This window comes from Henckelia pumila, chromosome 4 (assembly GCF_033568475.1).
Source record: "Henckelia pumila isolate YLH828 chromosome 4, ASM3356847v2, whole genome shotgun sequence".
Lineage (NCBI taxonomy): Eukaryota > Viridiplantae > Streptophyta > Magnoliopsida > Lamiales > Gesneriaceae > Henckelia > Henckelia pumila.
In genome coordinates, this window is record NC_133123.1 from 27,052,247 (window position 1) to 27,071,601 (window position 19,355).

Sequence of the window (19,355 nt, forward strand, 5' to 3'; positions counted from 1 at the left end):
ACTCTTTATGGCAAATGGTAGAAATGCATGAAACGGATAGCGGGGAATGTTTTGACAGGTATCATGAGCTTGGATAGCAGGCTTTTGGTAAAAAAACGAGGCCTTTGGATCGTCATTCCCATGCAGTTAGTTGTCCAAGTTGGAGTAGACATAGTATATATGATTACAGGAGGTCAATACCTCAAGAAAGTCCACGAATTACTATGCCACGAACCTTGCAAGAATATCAAGCTTTCCTATTTTATCATGATCTTCGCCTCAGCTCACTTCCTACTCTCCCAACTCCCCAGTTTCAACTCAATCTCTGGCATATCTTTGGCAGCAGCTGTCATGTCCGTTAGGTACGTTCTTATAATTTCTTGCTTAGTAATTTGATGAAATTTAATGTTATATTTTCAGGAATTTTAATTAATTCAATCTGTTTTTGCATTTAATATATACCAAATGTCTTGCCTTGTGAAGTTATTCTACAATAGCTTGGGGAGCCTCGGTCCACAAGGGCATGCAACCTGATGTGCAATATGGATACAGATCTCATACAACCGTTGGTAGTGTTTTTAACTTTTTTAGTTCTTTAGGAACAGTGGCTTTTGCGTATAGCGGTCACAATGTAGTGATGGAGATTCAAGCTTCTATGCCTTCCACCCGAGATAAGCCTTCAAAGGTACCTATGTTGAGGGGTGTAATCGTTGCTTATATAGCCGTTGCCATTTGCTACATCCCGGTTGGAATGATTGGATATTGGGCATTCGGCAATAAAGTGGAAGAGAATATTCTCATTACACTACAGAAACCTAAATGGCTTATTGCCATGGCTAACTTGTTTGTTGTAGTTCATCTTTTGGGGTCATATCAGGTGATTATAGCAAATTTCGTCATATCTTTTCACGTCTACACTCAATTTCTCGACCCCCATTGAAGAGTATCATAAGTACAGTATTTATATTCAGGTCTATGCTCTGCCAGTATACGATTTTATTGAGACTGGACTAGTAAAGAAACTGAGGTTCAGGAAAAGTTGGTATCTACGTTTTGTTTCAAGGAATTTGTATGTGGGTAAGTAACTATGTCTTCTAGTTACTTCAGTTGTGAGCACTTGTGTATCAGGTTTAATTAATTCGTATTCATGAAATATATGCCACTGTTTTTCCTGCTTTTACAATGTTTATGGCGATAACCTTCCCTTTCTTTAACGGCCTTCTCGGATTTTTTGGAGGATTTGCTCTTGCGCCAACTACATACTATGTAAGTAATTATTACTGAGTTTCTTTCATCTGTATTCATTCTGCGGCATTTAAAAAATACTTGCAACTTATAAAATTGGTGAACTATGCAGCTTCCCTGCATCATATGGCTTGTGGTGAAAAAACCGCGGAGATTTAGCCTTTCTTGGTTCGCGAATTGGGTATGTGCAGTTTCAAGAATCTTGATCTTTTTCCTACCTCATAAGCATAAATTCTAATTCCTCTTTGGCTTTGGTGGTGCTGAAATCTCAGTTTTGCATAATTTTTGGAGCTATTTTGACCATTGTGGCACCCGTGGGAGGGCTCAGGCAAATCATAATAATGGCCAAAACTTACAAGTTCTACCAGTAAGCAAACAAGGCATCTGTTCCTTGGGAACTTTTTTCTCCTCATTAGGAAGTCGATGCTAGTTTCTTGGATTCGAGTTCTACTTGTATGTAAATTAAGTAAAACATACTACAGTGCCTGTGATTATCTTTTTAACTCCAATTTTTGTTTCAAATGTTTCATTTTTTTTGATCGGTTCTTATTTCACAGCAAGCGAGTGGTTGAGCACATTTGATGTACTAATTGTTCTTTTTATTACAAGTGGAAATTAAGTGGGTGTTACCAATATCATTGGCTGCAGTTTGTTTAGTCATAAATTGTTGTTTAGCATTTTAATAATGATATATATTTGTGTTTGTTGTCAACATGCCATAAAAAATAAACTCACATATTAATATATACTAGAAATCAGGCATGTGCGTTGAACGTGAAAAACATGTGTTGGAGTTGAAAGGAATATTTTATTTCTTAAAATCATCCTATTTTGAAAAAGATTTGATTTATTATCTTTTGCCTTTCTTGGACATGAAGTTATTTATTTCATTGATTAACTTGATTTGAAATATGATTACGTTTATCAGATTATGGTATTATCGTATATCTATTGATTTAATTCCTTATTGTGTAGATTTATCTTGATCAAGATCTAGAGTCCTATGCCTACAAGAAAACATTCTAAAGAAGGATTCTTGGTCTTTTTATTGGTGATATGTGTGCACAAGGAAGAGAGGGAGATACAGAGATAGAGCTTCACATACGTACGTGAGAACTGAAGAACTTCTGAAGCTTGTCACGATCGTGGTTGTTTGAAGCCGTGAAGAACACTCAAAGATTATTGATCGAAGGGTGTTTACATCTCACGTGTTTTGGCTTCAAGAGTTTTTCTCCTTACTATGTTTTTAGTTATTCTATTCCATATAGAATTTTTAGGAGAACTTTTATTCTTTATTTCTCACTTGTTTTGAAAAATTGAATTTTACAATAATCACTAGTTTTAGGGTTTGTAAAACTCTTTGAAAGTTTTCTAGTGAAGTTTTGCCCTGAGGCGCTGCAAGAGTATTTTATACTCTTGCTTAATTTATTTGAGTCTATTTATTTGGTTGCTTATTTTTTTATACATGCTTAAAATTATTTTCCGCTGCAAATTACTCAAGGTGTTACAGTAGGTATTGTCAACACCTTGTGCCAACACCTCAAACTGTTTATGTGCAACCATTATTTCCTTACAAATGGTATCAGAGCCATCTTCTTGATACACTAAGAACTGATCTTGGTTTGCTTATTTTATTACAGGGAAAAGATGGACTCATCGTCTGTTGCAAACTCGTTCTTGAAACCTCCAGTTCTTGATGGCACGAATTATGCACTATGGAAGAATAGGATGAGATATACTATTAAGGCTATGGATGTTCATGCTTGGCAAAGTATTCTGAATGGTTGGACTCCTCCAACGATGCAATATGAAGATGGAGACTATATCATCAAGAAATAAGAAACTTGGAATACCGAGAAAACACAAAGTTCAAGCTACAATGCTAAAGCACTCAATGCAATTTTTGCAACTGTAGATATGAGGATGTATGGGATCATATCTGACTGCACTATTGCTAAGGATGCATGGGATGCTCTTCAAGAACACTGTGAAGGAGCTGATAGCGTGAGAAGAACAAGATTGAGACTGTTAAACACAAGATTTGAAAATATCAGGATGGATGAGAATGAGACTATTGCTGATTATGATAAAAAAAACTTAGGGAGATAGCTACAGAGGCGCATGCTCTTGGAGGACCTATTTCTAGTGAAGCCATGGTGAACAAGGTTCTTCGTTCCTTGCCTAAAAGATTCAATGGGAAGATTTGGGCGCTTGAAGAAGTAAAAGACACTTCAAAGATGAAGATGACTGAACTGATAAGCATTCTTCAAGTTTTTGAGATGAACAATAAAGAGCAATAGAAGGATAAAGGAAAGTCAATAGCTCTTCAAGCTTCAAAGCCTTCATATGAGGAATATATTCAATTCCATCAAGAAGTTCATCAATCTGATTTAGAAGATGATTCGATCTCTCTCATGACTAGGAAATTCAATGATTATTTGAAGAGGATGAAAGAGTCAAGAAAGACGGATAAAAAACTCAAGGCTCCAATGTTCTTCAACAAGCCCCTAATGATTAATGGACCCGAACAGTCACCAAGGAAGCCTACTGATACTCCTAAGCCTCGAATTACGTCGGAAGGAAAAAAGAAGGTTGTTCCAAAGAAGTTGGACACTGTTCAATGTCATGCATGTCAAGGATTTGGACACTATGCAAACGAGTGTGCCAACACGCTTAGGAAAGGGATGAACATGTCTTTAAGTGATGAGGAGTCAGAAGAAGAAAAACATAAAGATGAAGAGAGTCACACTGCCTTATCTGTCTTATTGGATAGCAAGAAGAAATTTCAAGTAAATCCTTTAGGTGTTGCCACACCTGGCCGCAACATCTCCCAAAGGTCAGTTTGTTTGAATTTCTCCATTACTGATAATATGTGTGATAATTATACAGGTGAAGAGACAATGTCTATAGAAGAAGCTCGGATGATGTTTGAAGAATTACATACTGATTGGATCGAAAGGAATAAAGTGAATACTATCCTTTCAAAGGAAAATTCTGATTTAAAGGCTGATGTGTCAAGGCTGGAAGTCATGCTGAGTAAGAAAGACATTGAGTTAAGCCAAATGAAGGAAGAACTCGGAAAGGCAAAAGCTACATTGGCTAAGTTCAACTCAAGCACGTCCAAGCTTGATTCTCTACTCATGATGGGAAGAGATGGTACGGCTGGTTTAGGTTTTGAAAACAGCATATTTGAGATTGGAGAAAGTTCGAAAGGGCCTGTGTTTGTCAAGGAAAGTAGCAGTATAGAAAGCTCAAGCAAAAAGGCCTTACCAGTTGATCCTCCAAAATCAAAGCCACAACCTACTGCCCCTTCAAAGTCTAGAAGGAAACGTAAGTACATTTGTCACTATTGTCATAGACCTGGTCACATTAAACCATACTGTTTCAAGCTGCAGGAAGACTACAGGTATAGATCTGCATCTAAGGTGTTGCCTAAGGTGTTGCCAACACCTCCCCACAACATCCCTAGAAACAGATCTTATGTAAGAAAGATTTGGGTACCAAAAGCTGATATTCAATGTCATATGATTTATACTGCTTTGAGAACTAATGTTTTAGGTGCATGGTACTTTGATAGCGGTAGCTCTCGTCACATGACAGGTTCTAAGAAGTTTCTCTCTGATTATGTTGAACAGAAAAATGGAAAAGTAACCTATGGAGGAGGTTCAAAGGGAAACATTGTCGGAAAAGGGACTCTGAATGTTGCTGGTCTACCCAAGCTTCGCAATGTGCTTCATGTTGAAGGATTAACCGTGAATCTAATAAGCATAAGCCAACTTTGTGATGATAATTTGCATGTGCAATTTGATAAGAAATTATGCAAAGTTTTTGATGAATCAAATCTCTGTGTCATGACAGGTACTAGGTCATCCGACAACTGCTATCAACTCGGAGAAGAGATGGCTTGTAGACACATCAAAGTTAATGAGTTTGATTTATGGCATCAAAAATTGGGTCATGCAAATTTCAAGACTTTAAAGAACTTGAGTAAGTTAGATGTTGTGAGAGGTATGCCTAACTTAAAATCTGGTATTCCATTTGTGTGTGAAGCATGTCAGAAAGGGAAGCAGACTAGGGTATCACACGAGGTGTTGCCAACATCTGTGACAACACGCTGCCTTGAACTTTTACATATGGACTTGATGGGTCCAATGGATGTTGAAAGTTTCGGTGGTAAGAAATACTCTTTTGTTTGTGTGGATGATTTTTCACGATATACTTGGGTAAACTTTATGAGAGAAAAATCGGACACATATGATGCATTCAAGAAGCTGCTCACTAAGATTTCGAACCTATACAATCTGAAGGTAATCAGAATTCGTACTGATCATGGTAAGGAGTTCGAAAACTCTTCTTTTGCTAGCTTGTGTGATAAGAAAGGTATTTCTCATGAATTTTTTGCCCCTAAAACTCCACAATAAAATGGGATTGTCGAAAGGAAAAATAGGACTTTGCAAGAAATGGCAAGAGTGATGCTAAGTTCTAAAAATATTTCAAAACGTTTTTGGGCTGAAGCTTTGAATACTGCATGTCATATTTCAAATAGAGTCTATTTGAGGAATGATACTACTATGACCTCCTATGAAATTCTCATGGGAAAGAGGCCAAACCTAAATATTTTCATGTTTTTGGATGTGTATATCATGTTTTGAATGATAGAGATCATCTTGCTAAATTTGATGCAAAGAGTGATAAGTGCATGTTCTTAGGATATTCATCAAATAGCCGAGCTTATAGGATGTATAACTTGAAAACAAGGACTATTTTTGAGTCAATTAATGTTGTTTTTGATGATTCTGCAGATCTAAAGAAAAAAACAGCTGATGATGATGTTGATGATCTGCTGGATAATTCTGGAAATATAGATGTTGTCAAATGAGTGTTGCCAACACCTCTGACAACACCTCCTACAGAAAATCCAGAATCAATAGTTGAAAAGACTACTGATGAGAATATTGATGAAAACAGTGAGGTAAATGAAACTGGAAAGAATGTTCCAAGCAGAATTCAGAAGAATCACCCAACCTCACAGGTTATTGGAGATGTGCATGGAGAATTGCAAACTCGAAGGAAAGAGAAAGTGGATTATCGAAAGATGGCAGGTTTGTTATGCATAAGTTCTACGTATTCTCAGGTACATTTTTCCTGTTTCGTGTCAAGCATTGAACCCAAAAAGGTTGAAGAAGCATTAAAAGATGAATTTTGGGTCAATGCTATGCACGAAGAGTTGGAACAATTTGTGAGAAATGATGTTTGGTACCTGGTATCGTGTCCTGCTCATGGAAATGTCATAGGAACTAAATGGATTTTCAAAAATAAAACTGATGAGTCGGGAAACATCATTAAAAATAAAGCTAGGTTGGTAGCTCAAGGGTATACACAGGTTGAAGGGGTGGATTTTGATGAAACCTTTGCTCCTGTAGCCCACATTGAGTCTGTCCAACTTTTGCTTGCTGTTTCATGTTACATGGGAATGAAACTTTTTCAAATGGATGTAAAAAGTGTCTTTTTAAATGGGATCCTAAATGAAGAAGTCTATGTGAAACAAACTAAGGGTTTTGAGGATCCAAATCATCTTGACTATGTATATAAGTTAAAAAAAGGCATTGCATGGATTGAAGCAAGCACCACGTGCATGGTATGGGAGACTTATTGAGTACTTGCTCAATATTGGTTTCAAAAGAGGTGAAGTTGATAAGACCTTGTTTGTGCAAAAGTCTCAAGGTAATATCTTAATTTGCCAAATTTATGTAGATGATATAATATTTTGTGCTTCAAATGATAAACTAGTTGATGATTTTGTGAAGTGCATGTCTTCTACATTTGAGATGAGCATGGTTGGAGAGTTAACTTACTTCTTGGGCTTGCAAGTAAAACAAATGCATGATGGTATATTTCTGTGTCAAAGCAATTATGCTAAAAATCTCGTGAAGAAGTTTCTGAATGATAACACTAAGCACATGCGCACACCTATGGGGTCTAATGAAAAGCTGTCTAGGGAGGATGTTGCCGAAGGTGTTGACAACACCCTCTATAGAAGCATGATTGGTAGTATTTTGTATTTGAGTGCTACTAGACCAGATATCATGTATAGTGTTTGTTTGTGTGCTAGATACCAGTCTAACCCAAAAATCACTCACCTAAAGGCCGTAAAACGTATACTGAAGTATGTGGCTGGAACTTTGAATTTGGGTTTGTGGTACACTAAAGAAACCAATTCGAATTTTGTAGGGTTTAGTGATGCTGATTGGGCTGGGGATTTAGATGAGAGGAAAAGTACTTCGGGAGGATGTTTCTATTTGGGGAATAACTTAGTGTCATGGTACAGTAAGAAACAAAACTGTGTTTCACTCTCTACTGCCGAGTCTGAGTATGTTGCTGTTGGTAGTTGTTGCTCTCAACTCCTATGGATGAATCAAATGTTGAATGATTATGGAATTAAGAGTGATACTCCTATTGTGTACTGTGATAATTCTAGTTCCATTGATATATCCAAAAATCTAGTACAACACTCTCGAACCAAACACATTGACATTAGACATCACTTCATTCGAGATTTGGTCGAGAAAAGCATAATCTTAATTGAGTTTGTTGGAACTAATAACCAGTTAGCTGATATATTCACAAAAGCGTTGGATTTCGAGAGATTTTTCAGTCTAAGAAAGTCTCTCAGTATGTGTGCATTATAGACAGAACTTAGATGTTGTCAGGAGTATTGCCAACACCCTGTGACAACACCGTTTCATGCATGAGCACTCTTAGGATCTTCGGGATTTTTGCATACATGCATTCATTCTGTTTAGTGATGTGTTGGATACTTTGTAACCATTGACTGGTTTTCACTCAGGATTCTGTGCAAAATTGTTTTACAGTTTAATGAGATTTAATTGAAGAAGAGTTCTGACTAAATCACGAAGTAGCGGAGGGATGTTCGTGTATTCCATGATTTCGTCCCAAGTGAAAAGTGATTTCATAAATTCAGAAACTCAAAATAACAAAATGGTTAAATAAGATCATCTCAATCATCAAATTTGATTGAAAAACAGAAGCAAATGAAAAAAGCTACCTAAAGGGGTCCATTGAAGATCATTCCTTTAGTGTGCATGCTACCACTTCTGTAATAATGAATTTAATGGCTATCTGGAAATAAAGTTTTTTTAATCCTGAAGTGTTGCTGGAAGATGTTGCCAACATCGTGGATAACACCTCGCTTGTCAACATATTATTTGTGCACATAATTGTATTTTAAGTTTATGTCGCATTCTGTTTTAGACATAATTAGGACATGCATATTTTGATTTGTGAATATCTTTGGCCAAAAGGTTATGAATTCCGATCGAACAAAATTTGTGATTTTTGCCCTATCCTCTGAATTTTTGAATTTGAATGTGATTGGATTTTGTTTCAGTGGTGTTATATTCAGATGAGGAGTTAAAATTGGAAAATTTTGGTGAAATATTTGGGCCAAGATTATCGGAGGAAATCAAAGGGATTTATTGCCTAATTAAGTCAGATGTGTTACCGTTTTCCTCATAGTTACCGTTGAGATTTTGTTACCGTTGGGGGCCTACAGAATCCAAGTTAGAATAGGAAAAGGTTTGAGGGATTATATATCTGTGTTTTTATCTTTTTTTGGAAATATTTTATTTCCTTATTTTCATCCCGAATTCCCTTATTCTCAATACTCTCTAATTAATATTGTCCTATTCCATTCTCAATATTTTATCCTCACGCATTTTCATGGCAGGAAAGAGTTTTGATCCCCAAGATATTCGTTCTGAGATGGGATATTCAGAAGATGCTACGGAAGGTGTTACAGCACCTACATCACCACACCCTGTGGTTGAACAAGCGTTGATCCCTGTTGCCGAAGAACCAGTGCCTTTGGAATCCATCGCTCCAGGAAAGCCAGACAATGAAATCGATGTAGAAAATTTGCCTGATATGTCTGTGCTGAATAAGGTGTTTCATACGAAACCCTTAACCCGTAGATCAAAGAGACAAGCAGGCTACAATCCTGATTACACTGCATCAAAGCGTTTTCGTGGGAAGGGTCAACCATCAAGACCTTCTTTGGTTGATACCGAATTTTCATCTGGTGATGCGAGCTCCGATGAAGATTTTAAGTTGGTACATCGAAAGAGGGGAAAAGAAAGTGCAATGGAACCCTCTGTTCCAATCATTCCCGTTCCTTTTGGATCTGAAGAAAAGACAGAGGGGAGTTCATCATCTGATAGTGACTCTTCAGAGTCAGAATCCCCTGTTGCTACTGATGAAAAAGATGCATTCGCATCTACTGCTAATTTTGAGAAGACATTTACTGCTCATCCTGCTCCGTCCGACGATGAAAAAATGTCTATAGCACAGTTTATGGCTAAAATGAAGAAGTCAAAAGGCAAGAAGCCTATATTCACTGCTACTGCTTCTGCTCCAGAATCCGAGGATGAACCTGATGAAGAGATGCTTCAGGAATATGCTGACAATCGTCCTCAACCTTCTGATAGTTCCAGCTCTGATTCGAGTGAAGATTCAGATGCTGAGAATGAGTTGGAAGAAGAGTCAGATTCTGATGACTCTGAAGAAGAAGAGGAAGGTGCTGAGGAAGGTGTTGCTGACACCTTGGACAACACCTTAGGAGAAGAGTATCGGGTAAATTCGTCCTATTCATCTGTTTTTTATTCCAAGGATGTTGCTGATCGCTGGGAGAATTATGCTGATAGAGAGTTTTTGAAAGAGCATAACATTGATATGGAGAGCTATGGAGCTCAAAATATGGTGAAATTTTTGAGGTAAGGAACCTTCTGTCTACTGTTACTACTGCTGGTTCGTATTGCAGAGAGATTGTGCGTGAGTTTTACTGCAATCTCACTGAAGCTGTGAGGGATCCAAGATACATGAAGTATGGGCAAGTTTATGTGCGAGGGCAGATCTTCTCTTTCAGCCATGCCATTATAAATGGATTCCTTCAGACTCCTGCCTCTGATGATGCTGCTCTACCAACCATGGATGAGATGATATCTGTCATCACTGGGGGGCATGCCACTGCGTACCCAACACATCCTAAAAAATTGTCAGCAGCCAAGCTTACGTTTTTTTACTCTGTTCTTCATAAAACTGCCGTGAAGACCTGGTGAAACGACCAAATTTTCTAAAATAACATATGCGGAATTTTTTTTTTTTTTTAAATACTAAGTAAATAAATGTACATACATGCCCATACATATATGCACAATAATAAACAGATTTAAAAATACCTTAAATAAAATGCAACATTTCATACTTAAATATCTGAGTCAAACTTAAATAAAATACTGTCAAAACAATTAACTTAAAAGTTTGCATGCAATAAAATTACTTAATAAAAATAGTATTAAAATTCGCCACTGAAAAGACTTAAAAGAAATAAATAAATAACAGAGTTTAAAATTCTTAAAAATATTCATAATGACTCAGACGACGGCCGCGGGGGATCACTGCCTATCTGCTCATATGTCCTCGCCGCCGGTAGGTACTACATCTTCCTATACGTACTCACCTGCACTATATAAGTGTAGTGAGCCTAGAGGCCCAACATGCTAACATAACAAAGATTTAAAATAATTTAAATCACTGAAATACTAATACATAACATATACATGAATGGACATGCTTAAAAAAAATCATAACTTAAAATCTTGCTTAAACTTGATCTTAAATATAATCATATAATACATACTTACACATTGTTGAGCATAACATTTTTCTAACATCGCATGGTCATATCCATAGTGTAACCTTAAACTTAAATGGTTCGATTGATCAGTCTCTTAAAACCAACGTACGCGGCAGTGACGAATCACCTCTTGCTGGTAGTAAACTACCCTTAAATTGACAGTAAACTGCCCTTAACATGTGGGGACTTGCCCCCCTTAAATTGTCACACTACTTCAACTTCCAACATAAAATTATTTTCTTGCTCAACCTTAAACATGAAATCATGCAATAAAATTATTTCATGAATGCGTGTACTTAAATAAAATGTGTGTCCTTCATATATATTTAATTTAATTTTTATACTAACATATAAATACTAAAATAACTTTCATGCATAAAATAATTAAATATATAATTAGGATACATGCAATTTCTCATGGTTTGTACTGAACTGCTGGCCCTAACACTCAAGCCCATTTTCTTAAATTTTGGCTCATTAACACTGAGACTGGCCCATTAGCATACTTAAGCCCATTAACACATTTCTAAGCCCAATAAATCAATTAAAGCCCATTAGCACACACTTGGCCCAATAACAACTTAATCTGGCCCAATGGGCCCAAAAACCCAAAGACTGGCCCAATAATTTCCATGGACTCCCAAGCCCATAAAATTATTGGGCTAACTTAATTTAATTTAATTAAGCCCAATAACAATTAAATTCAACCCAAATAATTAAATGGAACCCAATTAAATTTTTGGGATTTAGTTAGGCCCATTTAACACTTAATTAAACTTAAAACTTAAAAATAAAAATACCCGAGCCCGACTCACTTAACCCGGACCCGAACCCAACTAACATAACCCATGACTTTCCAGACCCGACCCGGACCCAAAAACCCGACCCGAATCCATTCTAACCCTAAAACCCGATACCCCCTCTCTTGTGCAGCCCTCGGCCGCGAGCAGCAGCCACTCCATGGCTGCTGCCGGCCTGCTCCGGCCGCCCCTGGCCGAAGCTCCGCCGCCCAGACGTAGCCCACGTCTGGGCAGTCCTAACCTGACCACAACCCCAGCCCCATGCAGCCCTAGCCACCTAGCCGATCACCCCTTCCTCTGAACCCTAAACTGCGTACAAAAGGGACCCGATCTTGCACCAGCCCTTACCTGGGCTCGTTTGGCTCGAACCAATCGAGCCACTTGAGTCCAGACCACCCTCACACAGCCTAGGAACCCTTGGCCAGCAGCTGGACGCACCCATGGCAAATAAAACGTGAGCATGATTCAACAAATATATGAACAAGGCGCATACATCCAAACCAATCTTGATTTCTCTGAAAATTATTGAATAAAACTAATGCTTACACACACACACGCATAAACACTGATATGGCATAAAGAAAAACGAAAAGAAACATGCCTAGCACCGAAGGTTGAAGAGAAGTAGGCGTAGATGACGATTCCGGGACGACGGGACGATGATCAACCACCTTGGAAGCTTAAAATCCATCTCCTATGGGGTTTTCTGGGCTGGCACGATGAAGGAGGTGAAGAACAAGGGAGGGGGTGGCGGCTGAAAGCTTGAAGGCGTGTGTTTGGGTAGATTTAGGGTGTAATTTCAATAAAATAAGGTTTTGGATATTTAAAATATTAATAAGGGTTTTAAATATAAAATATATATAACTTAAAAACTCTAAATAATAAGTAAGAATCTTATAACAAATTTAAAATCCCGAAATATAAATTTTAGGGAATTTTAAAGGTAATTAAAAGTCAATATTTTGGCTAAATTTGGATAAAAAGGGACTCCTAAAATTATATAAAATCAAATACTGAAAATTTTGAGGAAATAAAACACAAAATAATATTTTTGGGCTCTAAAAAGACTCATAAAATAATTTGGGTAGAAAGTTGTCATCTCGTTCGTCCACGGTCCCGTCTACGCGATAAAATAACTAAATTTTCATAAATCATGAAAAAAATCTCTAATTATGGGTTAAATGCTTCAAAATAACTTAAAACATGCACAAATAGTTTCACATAATTATTTAACCCAAAATATAAAATTTTAAATAAATAAAATCCCTAATTATGCATTTGAATTTACGTACTAAAAATACTGGGTGTTACACCTAGACTCCATCTGGAAATTCCAGTGTGATTACCAAGCATCAAGCCCCTGTCTTGTATGCTATTGGTACTGGAATTTCTTTCAATTATGGTCGACTCGTGTTTGACACAGTCATGGCATTTGCAGACGGTGCTCAACCTACTTTGAAGTTGCCTTATCCATCACTCATTTACTCTATGTTGCTGTCTCAAGAAATTGAGAAGGATGATGATGAAGTACTTATTGTGCCTGGGGAGTTGCTAAAGATTGCACCGGCATTGCTCAAAGGAAATAGGAAGATAGACCTTCCTTGGTCTGAGACTGCTGATTATGCAGGTGTTATGGCAGGTGCTGCCAACACCTCCTCTGCTGCTGCTGCTTTTGTACCCCCTTCTGCTGGTCAAGCTGTTGATTCGAAGTTCATTCACGCTCAATTTGTTCATGCTGAGCAGAAGATTGCACAATCAAAGGTTGACCTTGCCTACTACGAAGGGTTAAAGGCTCACTATGAGTCTCTTTTAAGTGGAGCTGGCCCTTCTGAACAAAAAGGGGGAGAAGGAAGTGAAGAAGTTGACTCAGAGAGCAATCAATTTTAGTCGTAGTTTTTGGTTTTACTAAGTTTATTTGTTTTTATTGTAGGTTAAAAGTTCTGTTGTTTTTGCTCTGTTTTTGCTCTGATTTGCTCTGACCCTAATCAAAACTGTTTTGGTGTTTGCTCTGTTGTTTCGTATGATTATTTCTCCCTGCACTTATGTCTTCTGATTTGAGGTGTCATAGCTAGATGTTGTCAACATCTTATGACAACACCTCTGCTTATACTTAGGGGGAGAATCTATTCAGGGGGAGTTTTGATTAAGGGGGAGTTTCGTTGTGTTTTGTCCAGAAAGACAAAAAGGGGGAGATTGAAAGGAATATTTATTCCTTAAAATCATCTTATTTTGAAAAAGATTTGATTTATTATCTTTTGCCTTTCTTGGATATGAAGTTATTTATTTCATTGATTAACTTGATTTGAAATATGATTACGTTTATCAGATTATGGTATTATCGTATATCTATTGATTTAATTTCTTATTGTGTAGATTTATCTTGATCAAGATCTAGAGTCCTACGCCTACAAGAAAACATTCTAAAGAAGGATTCTTGGTCTTTTTATTGTTGATATGCGTGCACAAGGAAGAGAGGGAGATACAGAGATAGAGCTTCACATACGTACGTGAGAACTGAAGAACTTCTGAAGCTTGTCACGATCGTGGTTGTTTAAAGCCGTGAAGAACACTCAAAGATTATTGATCGAAGAGTGTTTACATCTCACGTGTTTTGGCTTCAAGAATTTTTCTCCTTACTATGTTTTTAGTTATTCTATTCCATATAGAATTTTTAGGAGAACTTTTATTCTTTATTTCTCACTTGTTTTGAGAAATTGAATTTTACAATAATCACTAGTTTTAGGGTTTGTAAAACTCTTTGAAAGTTTTTTAGTGAAGTTTTGCCCTGAGGCGCTACAAGAGTATTTTATACTCTTGCTTAATTTATTTGAGTCTATTTATTTGGTTGCTTATTTTTTTATACACGCTTAAAATTATTTTTCGCTGCAAATTACTCAAGGTGTTACAGTAGGTGTTGTCAACACCTTGTGACAACACCTCAAACTGTTTATGTGCAACCATTATTTACTTACAGGAGTAATTAAAAAACGAAACAAAATTAACACAAAAACTCCTATGAGACGATTTTACGAGTCAATTTTGTGAGACGAAATTCTTGTTTGAGACACCGTGAAAAATTATTATTTTTATGTCAAAAGTATTATTTTTATTTGAAAATCCGAGCAAGGTTGATTCGCCTCAAAGATTTTCAGAACAAAGCATATTGACATCAGACATCACTTCATTCGAGATCGTGTTATGAAGAATGAATTTTAGCTTGAATATATTTAACTGATCAACAAGTGGCAAACATCTTCACTAAGCCACTACTCGAGCTAAGTTTTCATACTTATTGGTTTAGTTGATTTAAATTGATTACGCATTGACTCGGGAGAAATGAAAAATTGAACTGATAAGACAATTGTTAGCCTAATTTTGAAAATCCATCTAGTATAACTCACTCTTAAACTCAAGCTTGTACAACTCGATTTTGAACTCAAGCTGATACAATTCAATTTTGAAATCAAGCTGGTACATCTCAATTTTTCAAAACTTAGTCTAATCTTATCCAATAGTTCTGAATTAGTTAACAATCACTTTGAAAATATTAATGTACTATGAAACTATCAAAATTAGTTACTCTTTTTAAATTTTACTTATTTTTATTTACGCTTTATTTTTTACTAATTTTTTTAAACCGCCTTTAACTTTTAAAATTTTAAACATATTGTCATGTGGACCGACGAATTTACCTAAGCGACTGTATATATACTAAATATTTTGTAACTCAATCTCTTCTTCTTGTTGTTCTTCACCGCATTTAGAATTTTTGTGCTTACAAATTTTCTATCTGATTTAAGTCTTTCATGTTCTTCATTTCACAAATTTATGTTGCAACCATGTCTCCAATCTCCCAAAACATTCTCCAAGTTGACTTTCATACTTTTTATGACCTACCTTTCTAGTGTGTGTATACACTCACACACACATTTGACCAAGTTATTTCAAGTACACATGAGGAGTCATATGGAATGATTTCCAATTCATATGGACTGATATTTGACTGATTTTTAGTTCACATAGACTAATTTTTGATTGGTTTTGACTGATTTTTAGTTTATATATATCTACTGATATGAACCAAGTACACTGAGTTTGACTTATTTTGAAGAAATTCCAACTCGTATCGACTGTTTTTCACTTCATGCCGACCGATGTCAACTCACTTATAATTTATATATATATATATATATATATATATATATATATATATATATATATATATATTCCGATCTCTATAAGCATCTAGACTGTGAAAATTTCTGAGTTGTGGCAACCAGATCTATAAGTAGGCATTGCCCAAATTTTTTCAGGCCGTGAACGTCACAAATGATATAAGTATAAAACTCTATTGATGGGATTCAATCTCCATCACTAAGGATTCAATATTCACTGAGGGGTTTGATCTGCCCTCACCTGAACTCACTGACTTCTCCCTAATTTTTGGGCAACTTCGAGAAGAAATAAAGTCAAGATACTCCATAAAAAATGTTCTTATCAAGTCATCATGCACGAAGAAAGACATAAAGATGGAGTACAGACTTCTTGTTGATATTGTAGCAAAGTCTCTTCGTGCTAACATGTGTTCATTTAATACCATCACAGTGGAAAAGCAGCTATACCATCACCGTGGAAAAGCTAGCTGCATGTGATGGCTGCTATCACTGCTGGGATCCAGATCAACTTGTCTGAAATTTTGTTCAAAAATCTCACTTCTATGATCACCATCCCTAATATCCAATCTCAATGGGTTCATGGTCCAAATCAGTTGTATTTTGAAAATTTTTGGCATTCAGCTATGTGCTACTTCAACTTTTCATGTGCACAAGATTTTGAATGAGATATCTAATGTAGCTTACTGGACCAAGAATCTATATATCACCAACGGATGGCTTGGTTATCAAGACAAAATCAAGTCCAACCAAGGAACCAGCTTAGAAGAAGCATACCAAACCTCCTAAGATAACCCGTCACCCAAAGAAAAAGATATCCAAGCTGGTCAAGCATGTGATCACTCCACCAATTTAGCTTGCCGATATTCCATCTATTCCAATCTCCACGATATGATCTGGGAATTGTGATAACGGGGAAAGATATGATCAAAACGGATTCTGGATTGGAGCAGTTCAAAATCAAAGGAAATGAAATGACAACTATGGATCCTTCCACCCAAACTACAATCAACCTGGCTCTCCAAAAGGTTGAAAACCAGATGAAATATTTTAAATGGGCGAAGTACGTGAGAGTTTTACTTTTAGCATTTCAAAACTCAAATTTTTACAAAGTTTTGCTACACAAGAAAACCATTTTGAACTGATCCATATTCCATCTGACATTCGATTTGATGCACTCAAGGATTGCTCAAAAATATTCTCATTAAAGACAAAGGATTAAAAGAGCCGTCGATTTCCGTATTTACTATAGTCCAAATAGCCTCTGAGCCACTGCACCTTTTTTTGGGAAAAAGACAAAGACACGTGACAAGCTCTGCTTTAATGTCGTTTATTTTGGGACAAGTTTTCACAGGCTATTTTACGGACGTTGGACACTTGCTTACGTATCAAGTGATTAGTAGTGTATCAGGGTAGAATAACAACTAAAGGGATTTAAAAACTGGAAAATTTAGACATAAAAAGTATAACACATCAATTTTTTTTTTTATCAAATTTTATTTAAGTAGTTTTTAAATAAAAACCATAAAAATAAAAATAAAAACAAATTAGATATTGGAAACCAAGTCACGTGACATATATTTAATTTATTTAAATATATAATTATTTTATTTAAGTAATGTATAAAGGTAACCAAAAAAATGTTGGTTGCATTAAATTTTTTTTAAATTTTAAACACATTACAGTTTTAGTCAACGCAACAAATAAAATAATTATAAATTCAAAAAAATTATAAAATCTAAAAAAAACATAAAAAATGATATTTTATCATGTTTTTGAAAAATTTATGAAAAAATAATGTATACAAAACAAGAATGTTTAAGTAAATTCATAATTAGAACTCAAATAGTGTGTAAACTACAATGATATATAAATTAATTCTAATTATAACTCATATTTATAATATTAATAATAAATAATAGATTAACAAAAAAAATAATTTGTAAAAAAAAAAAAGATATTTAAGTTAATTCACAATTGTCACACATACATTTATATTAGTAATAAAATAGATAATAGATAGATAATAACAAAAATAAAGTACATTATGCAACTTTTGTATTTTAAGTAACCATATACTATATCTTATAAGATTAATAGAAAAATAGTGTGTATTAAATAAGTTAAAAATATTTTTTAGGAAAAACTCAAATAAGAGAAGAAATAAATAAAAAATATTAGATGCACAAAATATGAAAAGACACCACAGAAAAATAGTGTGTAAAAAACAAAAAATATTTGAGTTAATTCACAATTTTTTCTCATATATTTATAATAATAATAGATAATACAATAGATAATAGATAAATTAATTGAAAAAAATAAAGTACGATATGAAATTTTGTATATATAGTATCCATATACTATCTTGTAAGATAAGAAAAATTATTATTATTATTATTAGTACTCCACGTACTTGTTCATAGGTGAAATATTATATAATCGGATAAAATAAATTAGAACGCATGCTAGAAAAATATGTTAAAAATAGTAATAGTATTTTTACTTTTTAATTTGATAAAGTGAGTGGTATAATTTTGAAATAAATATGTTAATTGAAAGAGTCAAATTAATAAAAAAAATTTAAAAAAAAAACACATTGATTATATAATTATATAATAATGGTAATAATAGAATAGATAATATATAAATTAATTATAAAAAAAGTAAAGTACGATATGAAATTTTGTATTTATAGTATCCATATACTACTTGTAAGATAAGAAAATTTTTTAATTATTATTATTATTAGTATTCCACGTACTTGTTCATAGGTGAAATATTATATAATCGGATAACATAAATTAGAACGCATGGTAAAAAATATGTTAAAAATAGTAATAGTATTTTTACTTTTTTATTTGAAAAAATGAATAGTATAATTTTGAAATAAACGAGTTAATTGAATAGTCAAATGAATAAATAATTAAAAAAAACACATTGATTATATAATTATATAATGATGGAAAATTTAACCATGTAATTCACAATTGACACACATATTTATATATGTAATATATAATATATAGATTATTTGAAAAAGTGAATGATATAATTTGAAATAAATGAGTTAATTGAAGAGTCAAATGAATAAATAATTAAAAGAACACATTGATTATATAATAATGAAAAAGGTAACCATGTAAATTCACAATTGAACTCACATATTTATATATGTAATAGATGTAAGTAATTAATAAGTAATATGTAATAAAATAAATAATGGCAAAACACATTAAGCATGTAGTATTAATGAAGAAGGGCAGCCACGTAAATTCACAAATAAATTCACATAATTATATATGTATGTAATAAATAGATATATATGTAAAAATTTGTAAAATGATTACTCTCTCTTATTAAAATATAATTTATTTTTTTTGAGTTAGATTATTAAAATACAAGTTCATTATCTTCTTCAACGATTGCTTAAAAAGTAATGTCCCA

The 19,355-nt window shown here is 34.6% G+C and overlaps 1 pseudogene; it reads left to right on the forward strand.

The window, feature by feature from the left end:
- LOC140864119 (lysine histidine transporter 2-like) overlaps positions 1 to 2,610 on the forward strand; it is a 3,487-nt pseudogene extending 877 nt beyond the window's left edge.
- The last annotated feature ends 16,745 nt before the right edge of the window (positions 2,611 to 19,355 follow it).